The sequence below is a fragment of the Meles meles genome, chromosome 3, assembly GCF_922984935.1.
Source record: "Meles meles chromosome 3, mMelMel3.1 paternal haplotype, whole genome shotgun sequence".
Taxonomy (NCBI): Eukaryota; Metazoa; Chordata; class Mammalia; order Carnivora; family Mustelidae; genus Meles; species Meles meles.
Genome location: NC_060068.1, coordinates 125,000,043 through 125,019,814, shown reverse-complemented (window position 1 = coordinate 125,019,814; position 19,772 = coordinate 125,000,043). Strand labels below are relative to the sequence as shown.

At 45.4% G+C, this 19,772-nt stretch overlaps 1 protein-coding gene and 1 non-coding gene across 2 annotated transcripts in view; one reads left to right on the top strand and one right to left on the bottom strand.

The window, feature by feature from the left end:
- Positions 1-19,772, bottom strand: part of SLIT3 (slit guidance ligand 3) — a 597,085-nt gene that overhangs the window by 227,698 nt on the left and 349,615 nt on the right. The gene's annotated exons all lie outside the window — the stretch shown is intronic.
- On the top strand, positions 10,184-10,305 carry LOC123939555. Its single transcript, XR_006817920.1, has one exon. It is a non-coding gene; the product is annotated as a small nucleolar RNA SNORA26 (small nucleolar RNA).

The following is a 19,772-nucleotide window of genomic DNA, read 5'->3' as shown; positions in this document are numbered from 1 at the left end:
TTTCCACACTGTTCTCCAAAGTGGCTGCACTAACTTGCATTCCCACCAACAGTGGAAGAGGGTTCCCCTTTCTCCACATCCTCTCCAACACACGTTGTTTCCTGTCTTGCTAATTTTGGCCATTCTAACTGGTGTCAGGTGGTATCTCAATGTTGTTTTAATTTGAATCTCCCTGATGGCTACTGATGATGAACATTTTTTCATGTGTCTGATAGCCATTTGTATGTCTTCGTTGGAGAAGTGTCTGTTCATATCTTCTGCCCATTTTTTGATATGATTATCTGTTTTGTGTGTGTTGAGTTTGAGAAGTTCTTTATAGATCCTGGATATCAACCTTTTGTCTGTACTGTCATTTGCAAATATCTTCTCCCATTCCGTGGGTTGCCTTTTTGTTTTGTTGACTGTTTCCTTTGCTGTGCAGAAACTTTTGATCTTGATGAAGTCCCAAAAGTTCATTTTTGCTTTTGTTTCCTTGGCCTTTGGAGACATATCTTGAAAGAAGTTGCTGTGGCTGATATCGAAGAGGTTACTGCCTATGTTCTCCTCTAGGATTCTGATAGATTCCTGTCTCACGTTGGGGTCTTTTGACATGATTCTTTATATGGAAAACCCCAAAGACTCCACCCCCAAACTACTAGAACTCATACAGCAATTCAGTAATGTGGCAGGATACAAAGTCAATGTACAGAAATCAGTGGCTTTCTTATACACTAACAATGAAAATACAGAAAGGGAAATTAGAGAATCGATTCCATTTACTATAGCACCAAGAACCATAAGATACCTGGGAATAAACCTAACCAAAGAGGTAAAGGACCTGTACTCGAGGAACTACAGAACACTCATGAAAGAAATTGAAGAAGACACAAAAAGATGGAAGACGGTTCCATGCTCTTGGATTGGAAGAATAAACATTGTTAAAATGTCTATACTGCCTAGAGCAATCTATACTTTTAATGCCATTCCAATCAAAATTCCACCAGTATTTTTCAAAGAGCTGGAGCAAATAATCCTAAAATTTGTATGGAATCAGAAGAGACCCCGAATTGCTAAGGAAATGTTGAAAAACAAAAACAAAACTGGCGGCATCACGTTACCCGATTTCAAGCTTTACTACAAAGCTGTGATCACCAAGACAGCATGGTACTGGCATAAAAACAGACACATAGACCAGTGGAATAGAGTGGAGAGCCCAGATATGGACCCTCAACTCTATGGTGAAATAATCTTCGACAAAACAGGAAAAAATATTCAATGGAAAAAAGGCAGTCTCTTCAATAAATGGTGCTGGGAAAACTGGACAGCGATATGTAGAAGAATGAAACTCGACCATTCTCTTACACCGTACACAAAGATAATCTCTCCCATTTTTTAAAAAGATTTTATTTATTTATTTGACAGAGAGAGAGACCACAAGTAGGCAGAGAGACAGGCAGATAGAGAAGGAGAAGCAGGCTCCCCGCTGAGCAGAGATCCTATGCGGGACTTGATCCCAGGACCCTGAGATCATGACCTGAACCAAAGGCAGAGGCTTAAGCCACTGAGCCACCCAGCCGCCCCCCCGCCCCATTTTTTTGTTTTAAATAGGAATCACAGACACCATCCACTCAGTCTCCCGGGCCACACTCACTGATAAACCAGGCGCAAGGTGTCACATCAATACCGGCGACGCATCGCTCACTCCTTCATTTATGGAATGGAATCACTGCATTCTCCTTGCATGACCCCTTGCTACGCTCCTTCAGTGGGGGAGTAGCTTAGCATGATGGCTGAAGGCAGAGGCTCTGGAGCTGGACGACTGGAGTTTAATCCCAGGCCTCAGACTTAAAATCCTCATCTTTTCCCTCCAAATCTGTGTATTTAGACATCATCGGTCACAAGACATGTAGAAGGGAAAGTGATAGAGAACCTCCAAGGGGATATTTCCCTGCACATGATCATGTGCAGAAGACAGTGTTCCTTTTTCTTTTTCTCTTCTCAGCCTGCTTGAAAGCGCTCACAACTGCACAGTCCTCGTGTTCCCAAACACCCCATTTCCTCCACTGCTTCCACCCAGAGGTGTACACTGGGGCTCGTCTATTCCCCTCACGTGCAAGATGAAGAGGGCAATTTTATGTAGTAAAGATATATGGGACAAGCCAACCTCAAGTTCACATCCGTTAAAGCATTTCTCTGTTGGCAACATTTTTACAAGCTTCTCACAGCTATATGCTTAATTAAAATAAAAGGGTGATATACATCATTGCATCAAGTCCTTGCTGATGTAGAGGAAGGGGAGGGGGGATGAGTGCATTAGTTTTCCTTTATTAAAAGAGTTATTTCAGCATGACATCTCAAATAAAGCTAGCCATTAGCAAAATTAAAAATTAGGTGAAGTTGATTTTGGTAAATGCACACCATTAGTGCCCTCCTCCTGCCTCCGGCTGCATCTTCTCCCATTCTGGCTCCAAGCTGCTGCTCCGCCCTGCATTCTTGATCTGTAAGTTCCCCAAACTGATTATCATAATGAAGGAATGACAAGCAGAGGGAACAGAGTTTATAAACTCTGCTTGACACTTACACTAAGAAAAAAAAAGGTCAACCTTTACTGAGCACATACTACGTGCCAGACACTATTCTAAGTATTTTACTTGTAAATGCTTACTTAATTATTTAAACCACTCTTAGGGGGCACCTGGGTGGCTCAGTTTGTTGAACGTCCGACTCGATTTCAGCTCAGATCAAGATCTCAGGGTTGTGAGATCAAGCCCTGCTCTGGGCTCCATGCTAGGCATAAAACCTGCTTAAGATTCTCTCTTTCCCTCTCCTCCCTTTCCCCCACACTCTCTCCCTCTCTAAAAAGAATTAAAAGTAAAAATAAATAAATAAATAAATAAGAACAACAAAAGAAACTACTCTTAGGGAGTGTGGAAGAAGGAAAGCAATATTAGCTCAACACTTGCCACATTCTAAATGCATTCTGTGAGTTAATACTCATGCCAATATGTTATTCCTCCTATTAATAAAATGAATCCTATTTTATAGATGAGCAAACTGAGGTTTTGAAAAGTAACTGGCCCTATCCTGTAGTGTAACTAACTATGTCAAGGAACAAGTTTCAGAGGGAGGTAGGTCTTTATCTTTGCAACAAGATTAGTCCTACAGACAGGGTGGGAACCAATGTGAAGAAAAAATCTGCAGCGGTGGGAATGTGTGTGGTGCATTTGAGAAAGGACTGACCAAGACCAAGAGGTTTTGAAGGGGGAGAGAGAGAGACACCAAGGTCATGGGGGGAGGAGGTGTGTGGCTATAACTGCAGATGGTGGGCAGAACACACAGATCACATACTTAATTAGGAAAGAGCAGGACTCCTAGGATAAAAGGAGTCAAGGATGATTCCAGCCTGGGGTCTTGACGACTGGGACAACAATAGAGGGCCCATGAGCAGAAAAGAAAGGCCTGGATTGAAAATATTTTTGGGAAAGGGTTTAACAAATTATTAGCTGGAAGAAAAAAAAGAGAAGGATAAATAAGCTGATGCCCAGAACAGCCTACAGGCCAGAGGTCTCGGCATGTGTCTGGATGTTTCCCTTTCCCACCCCATCACCAGGTTCTATCACTTACATTTCCAAGTATGTGTGCAAACTACTTCTCTGTGTCTGCTGGCAACGCCTTCCCTGAGCCACCACGACCTCTTCCTGGGCTGCTCCAAACCGTCTGCTCCCCGCAATGAGCTCTCCACCCTGGAGTGCGAGGGGTCTTTTACAAACATAAGCACGATCGGGTAACTTTCTTCTCTTTTAAAGCCTTCTCTGTGTCCCTAGACTAAGCCAGGCACCAGCAAATACGGCCCCAGGGGCCCAAATCCGGCCTGCTGCCTGTAGTAAAGCTTACTGGAACTCAGCCTCTTGTTCATTGATGTATTTATTGTGGGGGGCTGCTTTGGGGGCCACACGAGCAGAGTGAAATGTTATGACAGAGACTGCCCGGCCCTTGGCAGAAAATGTTGGGTAACTGCTGGACCAGGAGTCCTTAAAATAGTCTACAAAACCCTGCCTGATTAGTCCCCACCTACTTCTCCAGTCTCTCTTCATGCCTCTGCTCCCTTTGCCCTTGGCACTTCAGTGGTTCTGGCCAACCTCCCGTTATTCACCAGGGCCACAGAAATGGAATTCGGAGGCCGTGCATTGGCATGGACTGTACAGCATCCTAACTCCACGTGCTTCTGGGAGACAGGCCTTTTGGAGGGAGGACACTCCTAGCTCCAGGCTTTTTCTGGCTTCCCTTCCTGGGTTCTGCAGGCTTCTTTGTTTCCTATAGACAGGGGTCCAGTACCCGCCATACCTCTCTCTCCTTCTTTCTCAAGTCCCCCTTTTAGTACAGGAGCCCAAATCAACCACTGAGCCTCATTTCAACACAAGCCAGTGCAATGAATATAGGAATATTTGAGTTTTGAGTCTTACTTCTAAATGATAGTCTTTTCCCTTTATAAAAACAAAAACAAAACCAAAAAAACTTCTTGGGGATCTGTAAGCATGTGGGAGGACTTGGCAGAGAGGAAAGAAAAGGCAGAGAAATCCCTTCCTTGTACCCTTGAGATTCTGTCATAGAGGAAAGCAATGGTCTCTTCTACCGAGAAGAGTCCCAGTTTCATTCAGAGCCAACGGGTACTGACTGACATCCTCCAGGAGTCAAGAAGAGTGCTAGGAACGTTCGTTATTTTGTGCTGTCTTCCTAAACATGTAAATGAGCCTGGGATTCACCACAGGTTAACAGGAGCTCCTCCAGAGCTTCAGCAAGAAGACCAATAATTTTGTAAGCATCTATCAATTCTGTAGCAAATGGGATGAAATGCTTACCAACTTGTTGGATGGGCTCCAGGGTATCTCTCTGGGCATAGCTCCCAGGAACAATACCACAGAACTGGCCAGCCAAGGGAGCTGCCACAATGCACACGCACGGGGAGCAGGAAGCAACTGCCCCAACAGCTGGTTCCAAGTCAGACCATCTAGCTACCATGTGGGGATTTTTTTTTTCAATTTTTATTTATTTGTCAGAGAGAGAGAGAGAGCGAGAGCGAGCACAGGCAGACAGAGTGGCAGGCAGAGACAGAGAGAAGCAGGCTCCCCGCTGAGCACGGAGCCCGATGTGAGACTCCATCCCAGGACGCTGGGATCATGACCTGAGCCGAAGGCAGCCGCTTAACCAACTGAGCCACCCAGGCGTCCCCCATGTGGGGATTTTAAAAGCTACATTAAGAACAGTTGGCTGCATAGCCACACCAGGATTGTAGGAGCCACACCAGCAAGAAGGATCCTTGGCAGGCCCCCTCTCTTCCCAATGGACTCAGTTCTGGATTCCAGTCTTGTAGAAATGTCTCAGATGGAAATATCCAGTCACCGCCAGAACCGTAGGGAAGTCTGGGCACTGCCATGTTTAGCTTTCCCATCTCTGCTTTACAGGCAAGTACAAAAGGAGGATGTTGGTGTGAACACAGAATAAGGCAATATGTAGTCTATATTTTGTAAAACAAAAGGGGGGGTACCATTTCCCTGATTTTATAGAAGCGGAAACCAAGATTCTGAGGATGATGTGCTCAGTCTCAAAGACAAGTCCAGGTTTGTCAACTCTAAGCCTCATGCCTGTTCTAGTATGAAGAAAGAGAATGTCATTTGTTACATTTCAAGGCAGTAAACAAGTGAGTCTTGGTCTTCTTACTGCCTTAAATGACACATTTCAGAGCTCAGCTAGCTGCTGGAAAACAGATTAGAAGTCAGCCGACAAGGGTCAGCTGTGAACCCAGATGGGTAAATTCTGGGATCTCTATCAGCTTTTCTAGCAGCTCACCATTCAGAAAATGATTTGCACAGGCTGTGTTCCACACACCAGGTCGCTCAATGACAATAGTGCTTTTCTCTAGGGGCAGTAACTCAGAAGTCAGGAGCACCATAAAATGACAATCTGTGGGTCCCCAAACACAGCAAAGCTAAGTCTATCCATCCACCCAACTCAGCATATGCAGTCCTGAGGAGAAGCTCATCTCTCTAGGAGAGAACATAGATTTCCAATCTGGGGATGCAATTTTCAGGAGCAGACATGAGTCATTATTCAGTTGGTCATTACCACCTTGTCGTTTCCCCATGGGGTCATCATAGCACCCACCCCAGGAGCCCTGGTTTGTGCTTGTACCCTCCATTTCATCTTTCCTACTGCCAGATGTATACTTACAATCTGATCTATGTTAATGTCCTGCTCAAGAACCCCTTAGCTTGTCATTGCTATGTTACAGATAAAGTTGACTCAGCAACAAAAATCACCCAATTAAAAAACAGAGGACTCGAATACACTTTGCTCTAAAAAAAGACATACTAATGGTTGACAGGCATATGAAAAGATGTGCAGCACCACTAATCATTACAGAAATGAAAAGCCAAACCACAGTGCCTTAAGATGACTACTATTTTTAGAAGGATTAAGTCCTAATAATACGTTTTAGAGAGGATCTGGAGAAACTGGATCCCTCGTGCAGGGTTGGTGGGAAGGTGAAATGATGTGGCTGGTGTGGGGAATGGTATGACAGTTCCTCAAAAGTTAAAAATGAAATTACCAAATTGATTTAGCAATTCTATTTCTGGGCATATACCTGAAAAAACTGACATTAAGGTCATGATGAAATGTTTGTACAGTGATGTTCACAGCAGCATTACTCACAATAGGAAAGGGGTAGAAGGAACCTGAGTGGATAAACAAAATGGGGTATATACACAAAATGGACAGTTATTTGGCCCTAAAAAGGAATGAACTTCTAACACGTGCTACAGCATCAGCGAACCTTGAAAATATGAGGCTTAGTGAAATAAGCCAGTCTCTCTCTCTCTCTCTCACACACACACACACACTAAAAACCCCATACTGTATAATTCCACTTAAGTAAAGTACTGAGAGTAGTGAAATTCACAGAGGCGGAAATCAGAGTGGTGGCTGCCAGGGTCCAAGGGTGCCGGGGCAGGTTATCTTGGGGTTTCAGTTTTGCAAGATGAAAAGAGTTCTGGAGATGCCTTGCACAACAGTGTAAATATCCTCAACATTAGTGAAAGACCTACTTAAAAATGGTGAAGATGGCAGATTTTGTTATGTGTATTATACCACAATTTAAGGCCTTCAAAGAGAGATTTAAAGTCCCAGGTGCCCGTTGTGGTATTCCACGCCTTAGGCCACTGGGCTTCTACCTGTTCTAGCTTTACCCTTGCTCCTTCCTACAGTTAACTATACTGGCTGTTCCTAAAGTTCACCATGCCCTTTCATCTCTGGCCTTTGCTCTAACTGTCCCCTTGGCCTGGTGTCCATTTCTCCAAATTTGTTCATGACAGCTCCCCCAACCCCAATCATTCCTCTTGACTTCTCACCGAGTTTAGAATCAAATTCAAACTCTACTCTGGCCCCTGAGGCCATTTGAGACTCTGGCAATGGACCACTTGCCTTCTTGTTCTCGGACCTGCAGTCACACTGGCCTTGTTTCTGTTCCTAGACTATCTCAAAGTTCTTTCTGGCCTCAAAGCCCGTGCTTGCGTCTTCTCTGCTTGGGACACTCTCAGGCCGCCCTTCCAATGGCTAGTGGCATCTCCTCTTGTGTTTCAGCCTTATCTTTGTTCTATGCGGGTAGGGCCCGCATAGAAGGGCCCTCCCTTATTCTGAAGCTCATTTCCTTTTTGGCATTTGCGAAAATTTGCATTTGCCTCATGTATTTCCTTATCATTATGTCTGAGCCTATGTGGCCTGCGAGCAGGTGAGCTCTGTGGCCATGGGGACACTGTTCAGCACAGTACTGCTCACGTACCATTAACTGGAGGACTGAGCAAGCTCGACATGCAGCGAGATGTCATTCTTGTCTGAAGCCCTTCTCATTTACCTCGTGGAATGGACCCCACCTTACCTGGTTTACTTTGCACTTTCTTTCACTGCTAGCGTATTACCTCTCACATTGTGTCCTAGTTAGCGTGGGCGTGGCTATTTCTCATAGTAGGTGGAAAGCTTCAGGCCAGGGATGATATGTTATTAAAAGTGACATTCCCAGCAGCCCTCTATAGAGTGCTTGGCAAGTAACAGGTACTCCATAAAGATGTGTTTAATGTAGCATTTCCCAAACTTTTGTCATTTTTTTTTCCACCTTCACGATTTTTGGCATGTTTGCTTACACTTATAGTAAGTAAATTTTAGATTTTAAATTGGCTTGCATTTTAAAAATTATGTAAAGAGGAAAAACAGTAATATCAGTAAAATCAAGAATTTAATGGGTGAGTTATAGTTTTCTCTATTACCCCTTAAAAATAATTTTTTAAAAGGTTTCCCATATATCCCTAACTTGTATGGACTATCATTCTTTGAGAAACACTGGTGTAAAGACTGGGCGGCTCACCTGCCTGCCATGCAGGGGTCCCTCCAGATCTCTGGATTTGGGGCCACGCCCGGGAAAGACAGGTGAAAGAGGCCGCTATGTATATCACATCTGCTGCCCATGGATCCTCCCTCTGTGTAGAAACCTGGCTCGGGGGCTGCTTCTTGCCCCTCTGTGGTTGTTTGAGCCATTTGCAAGGAGGAAATGCCAAACAGAATTTTAAAATCTCTAGCGTTTGACATTACATCCTTCTTTAGAGGATTTATTTATTTATTTATTTTAACATCTAAACAGCTGGGAGTGATTCTAATTAATATTTCAGGTACTACCTTATTTAAAATAGAACTTTTAGAGCCAAAACACCTTCACACTTGTTCCCCCACTTTCTCTTCATCCTGTCTTTGGAAGTGAAATGGGCACTATTTTATACATGGAGAGAGTAACCCTGCCTAAGGTCATCAAAATACCTCTGCCCAAAGTCCCTGGGCTGGTGACACAGGACTTCAACCCTCAGCATGACTTTTTGCATCAGGTCATAGGTCGTTGACCCAGACCCAATAATAAATCATAAATTACTCACTAAAAATACTGAGCAATCATAATGATAATCCAACAGCTACTACTTGGTGAGTGCTTACTACTCCCAGGCATTGTTCTAAGAACTTATTCAATCCTCCCAACAACCCAGTGGGTTTGGGACTCTTGTTGTGTCCATTTTGTAGATACGGAAACCAAGGCTAACAGAGGTAAGGTGATTCCCAACCTCACCCAATGTCCAATAATCATATTAAGCATTATTATTGTTGCTGCTATAATGGCAATAGCTAACATTTGTTGAGGGCTTACCATGTGCCCAACACTATGTTAAAGCTTTTACGAGATTTAAATCATTGAGTCATCACAGCAATCCTATGAGTAGGTGCTATTAGGACCTGCACTTTACAAATGAGGAAACTGAGGCAGAGAGGGGTTAACACACCTACTCGAAGTTGGGGGCATGCAGAGAGTGGCAGAGGCAGGATCAAAGGCAGGCCCGCTCCGGAGCCAGGGTGGTGTGGCTCAGAGAGGAGCAGAGAGAGGGGTCTGACCAAGGGGAAGTAAGACTTCCTGGGATTCCATCTGCCTCGCTTACTCTGAAGGGATAGCTGTCTCCCCTGACTGGTAGGTTATTTATCTGAAGACTACCTGAGGAGTTTTGTGCCCGGGCAGACAAACAAAGCCTGGCTCCATGGGGGAGGGGAAACGCTGGCAGAGATGGCCTGATGCCTCACACTGGTGCCTGGGTGGGAGAATGTGGACCATTGGGAAGTGGCAGCAGGGGAGGTGGAGGCACACCCCCAGATGAAACAGCCCCTGCTGGGGCAAGGACTGGTCATTTCAGCATCCACTCTCACCTTTGGGAACCCTTGGCTGCATCTTTGCCTAAAGATGGCTCTCAAGTGGGTGGCGGGGGGCAGCCATTGTACCCAGGGCCATCAGTGTGGAGGAGATGACCCCTTTTTCAGTCTTCCCCACACAGGACTGCCAGGGAGAAAGGCCTATATTTAGGCAAACAATAAACCAGGCAGGCATGCTTGGAGGCCAAATGGCTTGTCCTCTGGGGCTCCGAGGTCAGCCAGTGTGGTTTCCAATATGCGCCCTGACACTCCTCACCAGACAACAGTTACTCACACCACCTCCCACAGCTGGCTTCCAGGCTCCTCCCCGGCTCGTGCCTAGAAACAGACTCCTGGGGGGGGGGGGGGGCGGGATCCGCAGGCAACACCTGCAGCTTCGTTCATAGAAGTTGCAGAAGTCCGGCCCTTTCCTGTGCCCTTTTAAGGCTGACGCAGTGCCTTAAGAGGCTAACACAGAAGGGTAAAGTAAGTCTCCATAAAACCCAGGGAAGAGATCGTAGAACTCCTCTTTGGATCCTGTCTGGAGTCACAGCTGAACCAGAGGGAAATTTTCTTTTGGTTCAAGCACCTTGGTGATTTTAAGATTTTATTAATCTGAGAGAGAGCACGTGCACGCGATGGAGAGCACGGGTCAGCAGCATGGCGGGGTCGGGGCAGAGGAGGAGGGAGAACCAGACTCCTTGCAGAGCAGGGAGCCCAACTCGCGGAAAAAAGTCTACACAAGGTGTTTTCTGTTTGAAAGGTCATTTGGAATTTTTTCTTCTTTATAGAAAAAAAAAAAAAAAAAGAAGTTGCAGAAGTCCAGTTCTGGAAATTCTCACGCCGGGAGCTCCCTGGGAGGCCTGATGCACCCAGCACAGAGCCTCTTGTCCCGTCTCATGCTGCCATGGGCCATGGTCAGTAACTTGTGTGCTTCTGGGCCCACAGAAAATGGAACGGCCTATTTCTAAGGACAAATGCCACAGAGCCGCTGCCTCCCTCTACAGATACCGTGTCTCACCCTAACCGCTGACAGCCAGCCCCGGCCCACCGCCCTCCACGCACGCCCCTGTCAGCCCAGAAAGCCTGGGAGTCCCTCACAGACAGTCTTCTTAGTATTGACCGTGATTTGGCAGGAAGGAAACCTGGGCACGGAAAAAACTCCCCAGGCAAGGCAGAGCAGCAGCCACCAAAAAGATGCCCCCGGAAGAGAAAGACCACATTTCATTTCAGCTCATAGGTTATGTGTATGCAGCTTAGGCTGCCCGTTACCTGGCAATTGCCTTTCGGGGGAAAAAAAAAATCAGACGGAATCAAAATAGCAAATGACTGACGGACAGAAACACTCATTCATCCACCCCACAGATACTACTGGACATCCGCCATGTGCTGGACATTGTGTTAGGAGCTGTGGATAGAGGGATGAGCAGAATAAAGACCTGGTCCCTGGCATCACTGAGCCTAAGGCTGAAGTGAGAGTGAGAGCGAGACCTTGACCCCCTCCGCCCCTCGGCAAGAACTCAAGTCCTACGTTGAGAGTTTCGATAGCAGTTCTCTGGGGAGGAAAGATGTCGTGTGTCTGAGCACACCTAATGAGGGGCGGGAGCTGGGCTGGGTGGCACGGGGTGGTCAGGCCTTCAGTGGCCCTGCCCCTACATTGCACCGAGTGTCAGCGAACAAAACAGTGATGTGTGGCCAGAAGCTCTGTGGCGCGGGTGTCTGTCTGCAGATGCTTCCTTGTGGGGAGAACTGCCAGGACGTGGGGCAGAGAGGACTCCCGGAGGGGCCCCTCTCAAAACCCTCTCAACAGCTTCCTGGGGAAGTTTTCACCGGGTACCCAAGCGCTGGACCCTTACTTGAAAATGTTCCTTGACACATCTACTCTGAGTCACAGACCTGTTGGGGGGGCAGTGGGCTGAATCTGACTTTTTTTTTTTTTAAGATTTTATTTTTATTTATTTGACAGATAGAGATCACAAGTAGAGAGGCAGGCAGAGAGAGAGAGAGGAGGAAGCAGGCTCCCCGCCAAGGAGCCCGATGCGGGGCTCGATCCCAGACCCTGGGATCATGACCTGAGCGAAAGGCAGAGGTTTTAACCCACTGAGCCACCCAGGCGCCCCTGAATCTGACTTTTTTAGGGAACCTGCCTGTTGGCTAGCCTGTAGCCGTCACAGTGCTCCCAGTGGGACGGTCGGGATTTCAAATACAGCGGAACTGGGGCTACACTTTACATTGTGGTTCCCCAATGCTGCTGCAGGGAGCGCGGCTGCCGTATGCCTCCAGCTCCCGGGTACGCGGCAGGCCCCGTTGGGACACTTCTCCCAATTCAGCATTTTTTTAAGTTTAGGATGACGTAGCCCCATGCTTGTACAGGGGTACAGAGGTTTGAACCAGCAGCACAGTTTTAAGAAGGCACATACTAGCAGCAGCACATTAGCTTCTAACTGAGTGAATTCCAAAACGCAGTCCGTTTACACATTTCAGGGTTCCCTTCTTAGGGATGAGGACATTGAAGCTCTAAGGAGTGGTGTCTCTTTCTCTATCGAGCACCATTATTAAGTGATGGAGTCTGGACTTGGGTTCAGGACCTCTAGCTTCAAAGCACAGATGTGGGTGAAGACTCAGAGAGGAGGGGCACCTGGATGGTTCAGTGGGTTAAGCCTCTGCCTTTGGCTCAGGTCATGATCTCAGGGTCCTGGGATGGAGCCCACATCAGGTTCTCTGCTCAGCGGGGAGCCTGCTTCCCCCTCTCCCCCTGCCTGCCTCTCTGCCTACTAGTAATCTCTCTCTCTCTGTCAAATAAATAAACAAAATCTTAAAAAAAAAAAAAAGACTCAAAAAAAAAAAAAAAAGACTCAAAGAGGAAAAGGATGAGTATCATTTGGGGCCAGACCCAAGCCAACATCGGCCCAACAGGAGAATCTGGATTTTATAGAATAAGCAATGGGGAAAGAAGGAAGGTCTTTCAGCAGAAGAGAGGCATGAGATGTTTTAAGAGGATGAACCTGGCTGGGATAAGCTGAGTGGCACATGAAAGAGTGATAGACAAGGAGAAAGTCGTCATCTATTCAACCCATGTTTACTGAGCATGGTGCTGAGAAGGTGCTGCTCACTCCAACTTCTCCCTTTCTGACAAGGAGCTTGCATTCTGCTCTACCGGGCAGCAGGGGCTCTGCATCTGACAAACAGGAGATCTGCAGTACTGAGGGCACCATGGGCTCGACTTGCCTCCCAGAAGCCCACCAGGACTTCCACTCAGTCATCCTCTGAAAAGATCCATTTGCCAAGGTGGGCAGGGCCCCTGGCAGATGGCACAGCGATCATCACTCATCCTGAGCTCCTGAAGGAGTAATTAACCTACGGGGAGCACCTGCTTAGGGAAAGAGCCTGGAGAGCTGACAGACAGTATGCTCTCCCTTCCTGTTTGCTGGGATTCGACTTAAATAGCCAGTCGCTAGATGATCCACTCTGGATTCACATTTTCTTTGCATGGAGCAAAAAATTATAGGAGAGAAGGAGCTCATTCGTTTCTTCATTCATTCAACTAGTAATCACTGAACCTACTGTGGGAAGAAACAGAGGCTAGTGTGACAGCGTCAGAGGTCAGGCTGATGGGAAGAGTCAGGCTGATACTACGTTGTGATAACAAGGCAGGCATAAGGCTCCAGAAGCCACAAAGGATGAGGGGGATGCTTCTTGCTGGAACTGACATTCGCATTCGGTCCTGAAAGAAGGCAACCTTTGAGACAGGGCAGGAGTGGTTTGGGAGGGGGAGCAGAGAGCCTGTGCAAAGGCAGAGGCAAGCAAGCCTGTTTTGGGAACTAAAACAACAACAACAGTAAGTGATTATTCCTGAATAATCATTATTATTCAATTATTCAATAAAATAATTATAATTATTATTATAATATATTCTAATTATTTTGAGCACTTATTGTGGGCCAGACACCATGCTAAATGCTTTATGTATATTTTCTCATAGATCTTTAAATGCAAAACAAGAATAACCCTAGACAGTATGTCTTGCCCTCATTTTGCAGATGAGAAGTTAACTTAGAGAGTGTAGCTAATTTCTCCAACATCACCTATTAAAATATAATAAAGTGAGGATTCAGTTCAGGTCATCTTCGTCCTGAAATCAGAGCCTCCTTACTGTGCATCCTGGGCCTCTCCGGCCACACTTCCTCCAGGAAGTCCTTCCTGACTTCATCAAAGATGAGTATTCCTTCTCCACTTATCACTGGGTCCCCTCTTAGCACCATAACTAGAGAGCATCTTCCCCAAGGCCGGGGGTGCAGCCTCCACTCTGTTGTTTTGGTGTGTTTCTTTATTTCTTTGTTTTAATTCTCTCATAGCACTTTCAAAAGTATTTGTTGATTGACCATTTTTTTTACCCCAGTACCATACTGATAAAATGATCTTCTTACATGGAAAAACTTGTTAGGTCTACACGTGTTTCTAACTCCTGGCCAGAAGGGAAGTTTGAGTGCATTTCTGCTTTCACGGTGTTTTCATAAATAGAGATGTACAGGGTTACGATGAATACCAAGGAAAGAGCTTCAGCACAAATCACGACATTCTGTTCTGAGCTCCCAGGGCCCTGGAGATAGCGCTCACAGACACTGTGGTGTGGTTTCTTTGAGAAGCATTCTTTGTGTTTGTGTCTGATTTTTGTTTCAAGAATATTCTTTCCGGGTGCCTGGGTGGCTCAGTAGGTTAAGCCTCTGACCTCAGCTCAGGTCATGATCTCAGGGTCCTGGGATCGAGCCCCACATCGGGCTGTCTCCTCAGCGGGAAGCCTGCTTCCCCCCTCTCTCTCTGCCTGCCTTTCTGCCTACTTGTGATCTCTGTCAAATAAACAAACAAAATCTTAAAAAAAATATTCTTTCCAAGATGGCAAACATTAAAGAAGCAAATCTGTTTATATTTGGCAACTAAAAAAAGTATCAGACTGTAAACAAATTTCAAACAATGAAATGAACGGGGCCTACCAAATAAGACTCTGGAATCCCATAGTTCTAGTCTTTTCTCTGCACAATTAGCAATGCTTAGCCATAGTTCATAGTCTTTTCTCTGCACAATTAGCAATGCTTAGCCTAGGGAGGACTGCATGGATGTGAAGTTAGTGAAACGGAACAAAGAGATTCTAATGAAAGCTGCCCCTTGGCACTAATGTATTTGGATACGATTACTTGTGGATGGGAAATCAACAATTGTTGGGCCCAAACCAAAGATGGGGCCAGCTCATTCACCTGCCCCTCCTGGACCACAGCTTTTCCACTCAAAGCAAGTGGTCAGAGACCTCCCAAGCCACAGTCTCTACCCTGAAAGAGTAAATGTCCCCAGAAGGGAGAGAAAATTAACTCAACGAACAGCTCAGATCATGCTAGATAACAAGCACACAGTTTCCATGTCACTGGACTTCCTTTAATGCCCTGTTCCCAGGTTGGGTGATATGCGGACACTGATCCTCAATGGACGCAAGGTGGTGATCAGCAAAAGGAGGAGGGCTTTGGAGTAATTAGGGCATTTAGTCAATCAACATATATTTATTAAGCACCTGCTAGGTGCCTGTCCTGTGCTAGAATCTGGGGCTACAAGTGGTGAAGATTTAAATGTAATCCCTATTCTCCTGGAGCTTCCCATTTGGAGGTGGTGCCTAGAGATTAAATAACAAGTAACTCTTTAATTGTAACTAGGCTTCCTGCTGTGGAAGTGAGTTTATCATACACAGAGGCGTGCGTGTGTGCATGTATGAATGAGAGTGCAATCAGAGAAGTCTTTCTGGAGGAAGGGGATGAGAAGTTCGAATGAGGCCTTGTGGTAGGAAGGAGTCCAACACACTGGAGGGACAGGGAGAAAGCCAGTGTGTCTGGAACACAGGGGCTGTGGGAATGCATGTGGTGATGACACTGGGTGAAATCATGCAGGGTCCCTACAGGTCATGTGGGAGGATTTTCATTTCTACCCTAAGAGAATGGGAAAAACCATTAAAGTGTTTTAAGCAGGTCAGTGAGGGGATCTGATGTGCATCTGGGAAGAGACACGCATTCCATGGAAAATGAGTTGGATGGGGAGAAACCTGCACAAGGAGGGACCATTTAGGAGATGGGAGTCCCCGCAGCGGCTGCTGGCCTTGGGCAGTAGCGGTGGCAAAAGATGAAGTGGATCTATTGTGTTTCAGAGGTAAAACCTATGAGACTGACATGAGTCTCCCGCAGGGCTGGATGTGAGGTTCTAGCGTTCTCTGAGCCCAGGACACTGGGAGCCACTGGCGGCTGGGGAAGAAGATCACAACATGCGTGAGGACCGCAGACTGGCTACTCCCCAGCTGTAGGACCTTGGGTGAGTCATGTGGCCTCCCATGCACCTTAGTTCTCTTCTCTGATTAATAGAAGTCAACAGCTACATCGCCCTTTTTTCAAGAAGTTGAATAAAGTGTGGTATCTAACACAATGTCCAGTATATAAGAGACTAATAAATGATAGTAGTTATAATCATCCTGAGTATTTTTCCCAGTGCAAGTCATCAGGTCCACACTAAGGCTCCCTGAATTCCTTAGCGAAAAACTTCTGACTTCCAGAAGGCAGGCATACAATATGGTCATAATGCTAGTGGGTCCATTCACATAGTAGACACTATACATCTGTATCATTATTATGTTTTCCTCCCCAGAATATGGCTGTAAAATCCTGTTCTAACAAACCAATACATCATACCAGTTTTCTGACACAACGGAGGAAACTACTTGGGGGAAGGGTGAACCTCTTCTTTTTTTTTTTTAATATTTTATTTATTTATTTGACAGAGAGAGATCACAAGCAGATAGAGAGGCAGGCAGAGAGAGAGAGAGAGAGAGGGAAGCAGGCTCCCTGCTGAGCAGAGAGCCGGATGCGGGACTCGATCCCAGGACCCTGAGATCATGACCTGAGCCGAAGGCAGCGGCCCAACCCACTGAGCCACCCAGGCGCAAGGGTGAACCTCTTCTAATTCTTACAGTTTGCTGCCGTCCTGTCCACGTGGGAGAGCACGAACTGTATTATGGCTAAACACGAGACAAAAAAAGTATCCAAAAAATCCTGTTGGCATTATCCATTAGTATGGATGGATTTTAGCCCGACTTTTATGGAGAATGTGTAGTTCTAATCCAAGACATTAACATGCGGGAGAAAGGGACATTGAAACAGGAAATAGGTAAGAAATGGACAGAAGTGCTTAGCACATTGCCAGGGACTGAGTGATAGATCCATGGTGGCAGGATTGTGCTGCTGCTGCTGCAGACACTGATGTTCTAGAACAAACTCAACGTCCGAATTATACTTTAGAAGAACCCTTTCAGGTCACTCAGTGAGCATCTCAAATGCCAGGGCTTTAAGTCTGATAATTTAATAAATTTAGCTTTTAGTCCCCTGTATCCTGGTTTATCCTCTTTTCTCTATAATAATTGTGGCAGAGACCAATCTGCCTTCATTGGGAAGACAGAAGACATGATACACCCCCAGATCTACTGCTGGACAATGACATGAAAAACGGTCCTTGCTGGGTATAGGATACCCTACAGACAACACAGGAATGAACAGCCGGGGGAGGCATGCAAAGAACCACAAATACAGAATAAAGGGGAAGCCAAGACAGACAAAGCAACAGCAAGACAGATTGAGGCACCTGGGCATAAAAGAGTTCCAAGTGGTGGCAGGTGACAGACGAGTGGGGACCTTCGGGTGCTACTGCTGTGCGTGGGCATGTTTTGTCATGTGAGCCCAGTGCCTCCTGGCCCCTGACTTCCTATGTCAAAATAGGTAACAGGCAAGAGCACAGATGTGTACCTGGCTTGGAATTCTAGCTAGAACTGCTGTCTGAGGAGCACAGTATATCCTAGGAATACAATAAAACTTAGGGATTCTCATACTTCCAAAATTTGGAATTTCTGCTAATTCAGAAAGGCTTGAGATGATCCATGTATATTCTATGGGGGGAGGCTTGGCTGAACAATTTACAAATGTAGGCAAGACAGAGGGAGACTTATGTTGCCAGGAGAACTCTACATTCAACGTATATTGGACAGTTTTAAGTGTTCTCTTATAAAGTAAGCTGCCTTAAGCAGATCTACTCTATTTCATGTTAGGATATATATATATATCTTGTTTTTTAAAATTTAGTGAAATGGATCTTTTCTCATAAGTATTCTATAATCAAGAGTGTTTAAGGAGGCACATTATCTACTTTTATGTAAGGCACTCTGGTATATGAAACGGAAAGTAACACTTAAGACCATGTTTTAATGCTATTAGTAAGTATTACTGCTCCTATATTAATCATCATAATAACAGCCACCATGTATTAAGCACTTTCCATGTGCTTTGCCCTGTTAGAGAGGTTTCATACATTACTTAGTTTAATCCTGTTATCCTATTTTTGCAAATGAGCAAACGGAGATTAGGGGCTAAATTAAATAGCCATGGTTACCCAGGTAGTAAGTGGCGGAGATGGGAAATACACTGGATTGAACTAACTCTAGGACCCATGTCCTCACAGCAGATGGCGATACAGTGGGGGAGGATAAAAGCTAAATAAAACTGTCAGGCAATAAATGATAAGTGTCAAATGAGATGTGGGTGATAAATGCGAACAGAGGGTAATAGCCCTTGGTAAGTGCCATTGGCTGGTTTGGTAATAACAGGTTTGTTCTGTTCAAGTCTTCATCTTGAGAAAGTGTGTCGTTGCTCAGGGTGTAAGAACAAGAGGACTTAAATGATGGAATGTTTCTGGATGGTGCTTCTACAGGTTTGTCATCTTGAATGCCAGATGTCACCAGTCCTTCATGTAGAGTGGTGATTCCAGAGGAAGTAGGTGATTTGCCACTGCTGTAAATCAACAGTTAAGAAGGACCACATCCTTGAATAGATTTACCACTCCATATTCAAACAACATCACTGACAGCAAGGAAGAAGAGGAGGGAAAGAAAGAAAAAAAAAAACAAACTACCCAGAATCTCCCAGACACGTAGAGTTACAAAGTATTTTTATCATCTCTGTTTAAAAAAAAAAAAAAAAAGGAAGCAAGTGGCGTCTTCAGATTTTTACAGCCTGATCTATTTTGCAAACACCAGCCATCATATTAAGGGTATCAACAACACGAGGGTGATTTAGTTCCAACCTGGAGGTGTGAAATAAACTAGAAGGCAGGTTGAATTAAATCAATCCTGAAATGAATCTTCCAGATATCAAATCTGGGCTTTTCAGGACAGTTTTATTTGCTAATAAGCCTAATAAATTGAAAGCTGCCAACGTTGTCATGAGACATGTACCTTGGAAAGTATAAACGATGTGAAAATGCAGGTTTTGCAGCAAACAGACATGGTGAAGGATGGGGTTGTGAAGAGGAGTGTGTACGCTGTTTCAGGGGAGCCCTGGCTGGCCGGCCCTTGTCTCCAGATGGAGCCACTCGGGATCCCCCCAGGGACTGTTGTCATTCCCGAGTGAGTTACAGGAGCAAGAGAAACGCAAGACTGTCCTCTAGAAAGCAGACAAGCCCCCAGGGCTTGGACAATTAAAACCTAGTCGATTTTAACTTTTGGAAATCTTTAAAAGATGATATTCTTGTTTTAGCCTGTAGCTGGCCTCCTTATTTCTCGTTATTTTGGTTTAAGTCCTTTTGGATCACCAGGAATTCATCTACAATCTAATTTTCTTCTATTTTTTCCTGCCTATCATCCCCCAGTTTAGGATGGATGTCCTTCTCATCTCCCATCTCTCCCCAGTTTTCTAAAGAATTCTAATTAGTCAGTGACTGAAATCAAAGACATTGGGCTCATTCATTTGTTGGCAGGAGAACAGAGTCGGAGCACAAGCTCAAACTCTAGCTTGGCACACTACCTAGGTTAGGTCATTTCAGCCTTCCCAGACTGGCTTTTCTCAGCTGTCTAATGGGAATAAGAAGTGCTAGTCCATGGGGTTGTTCTTATCATTCATTGAATGATTTTTTAAAGTGCTTCCATAGTGCCTGGCACATAATATGTGCTC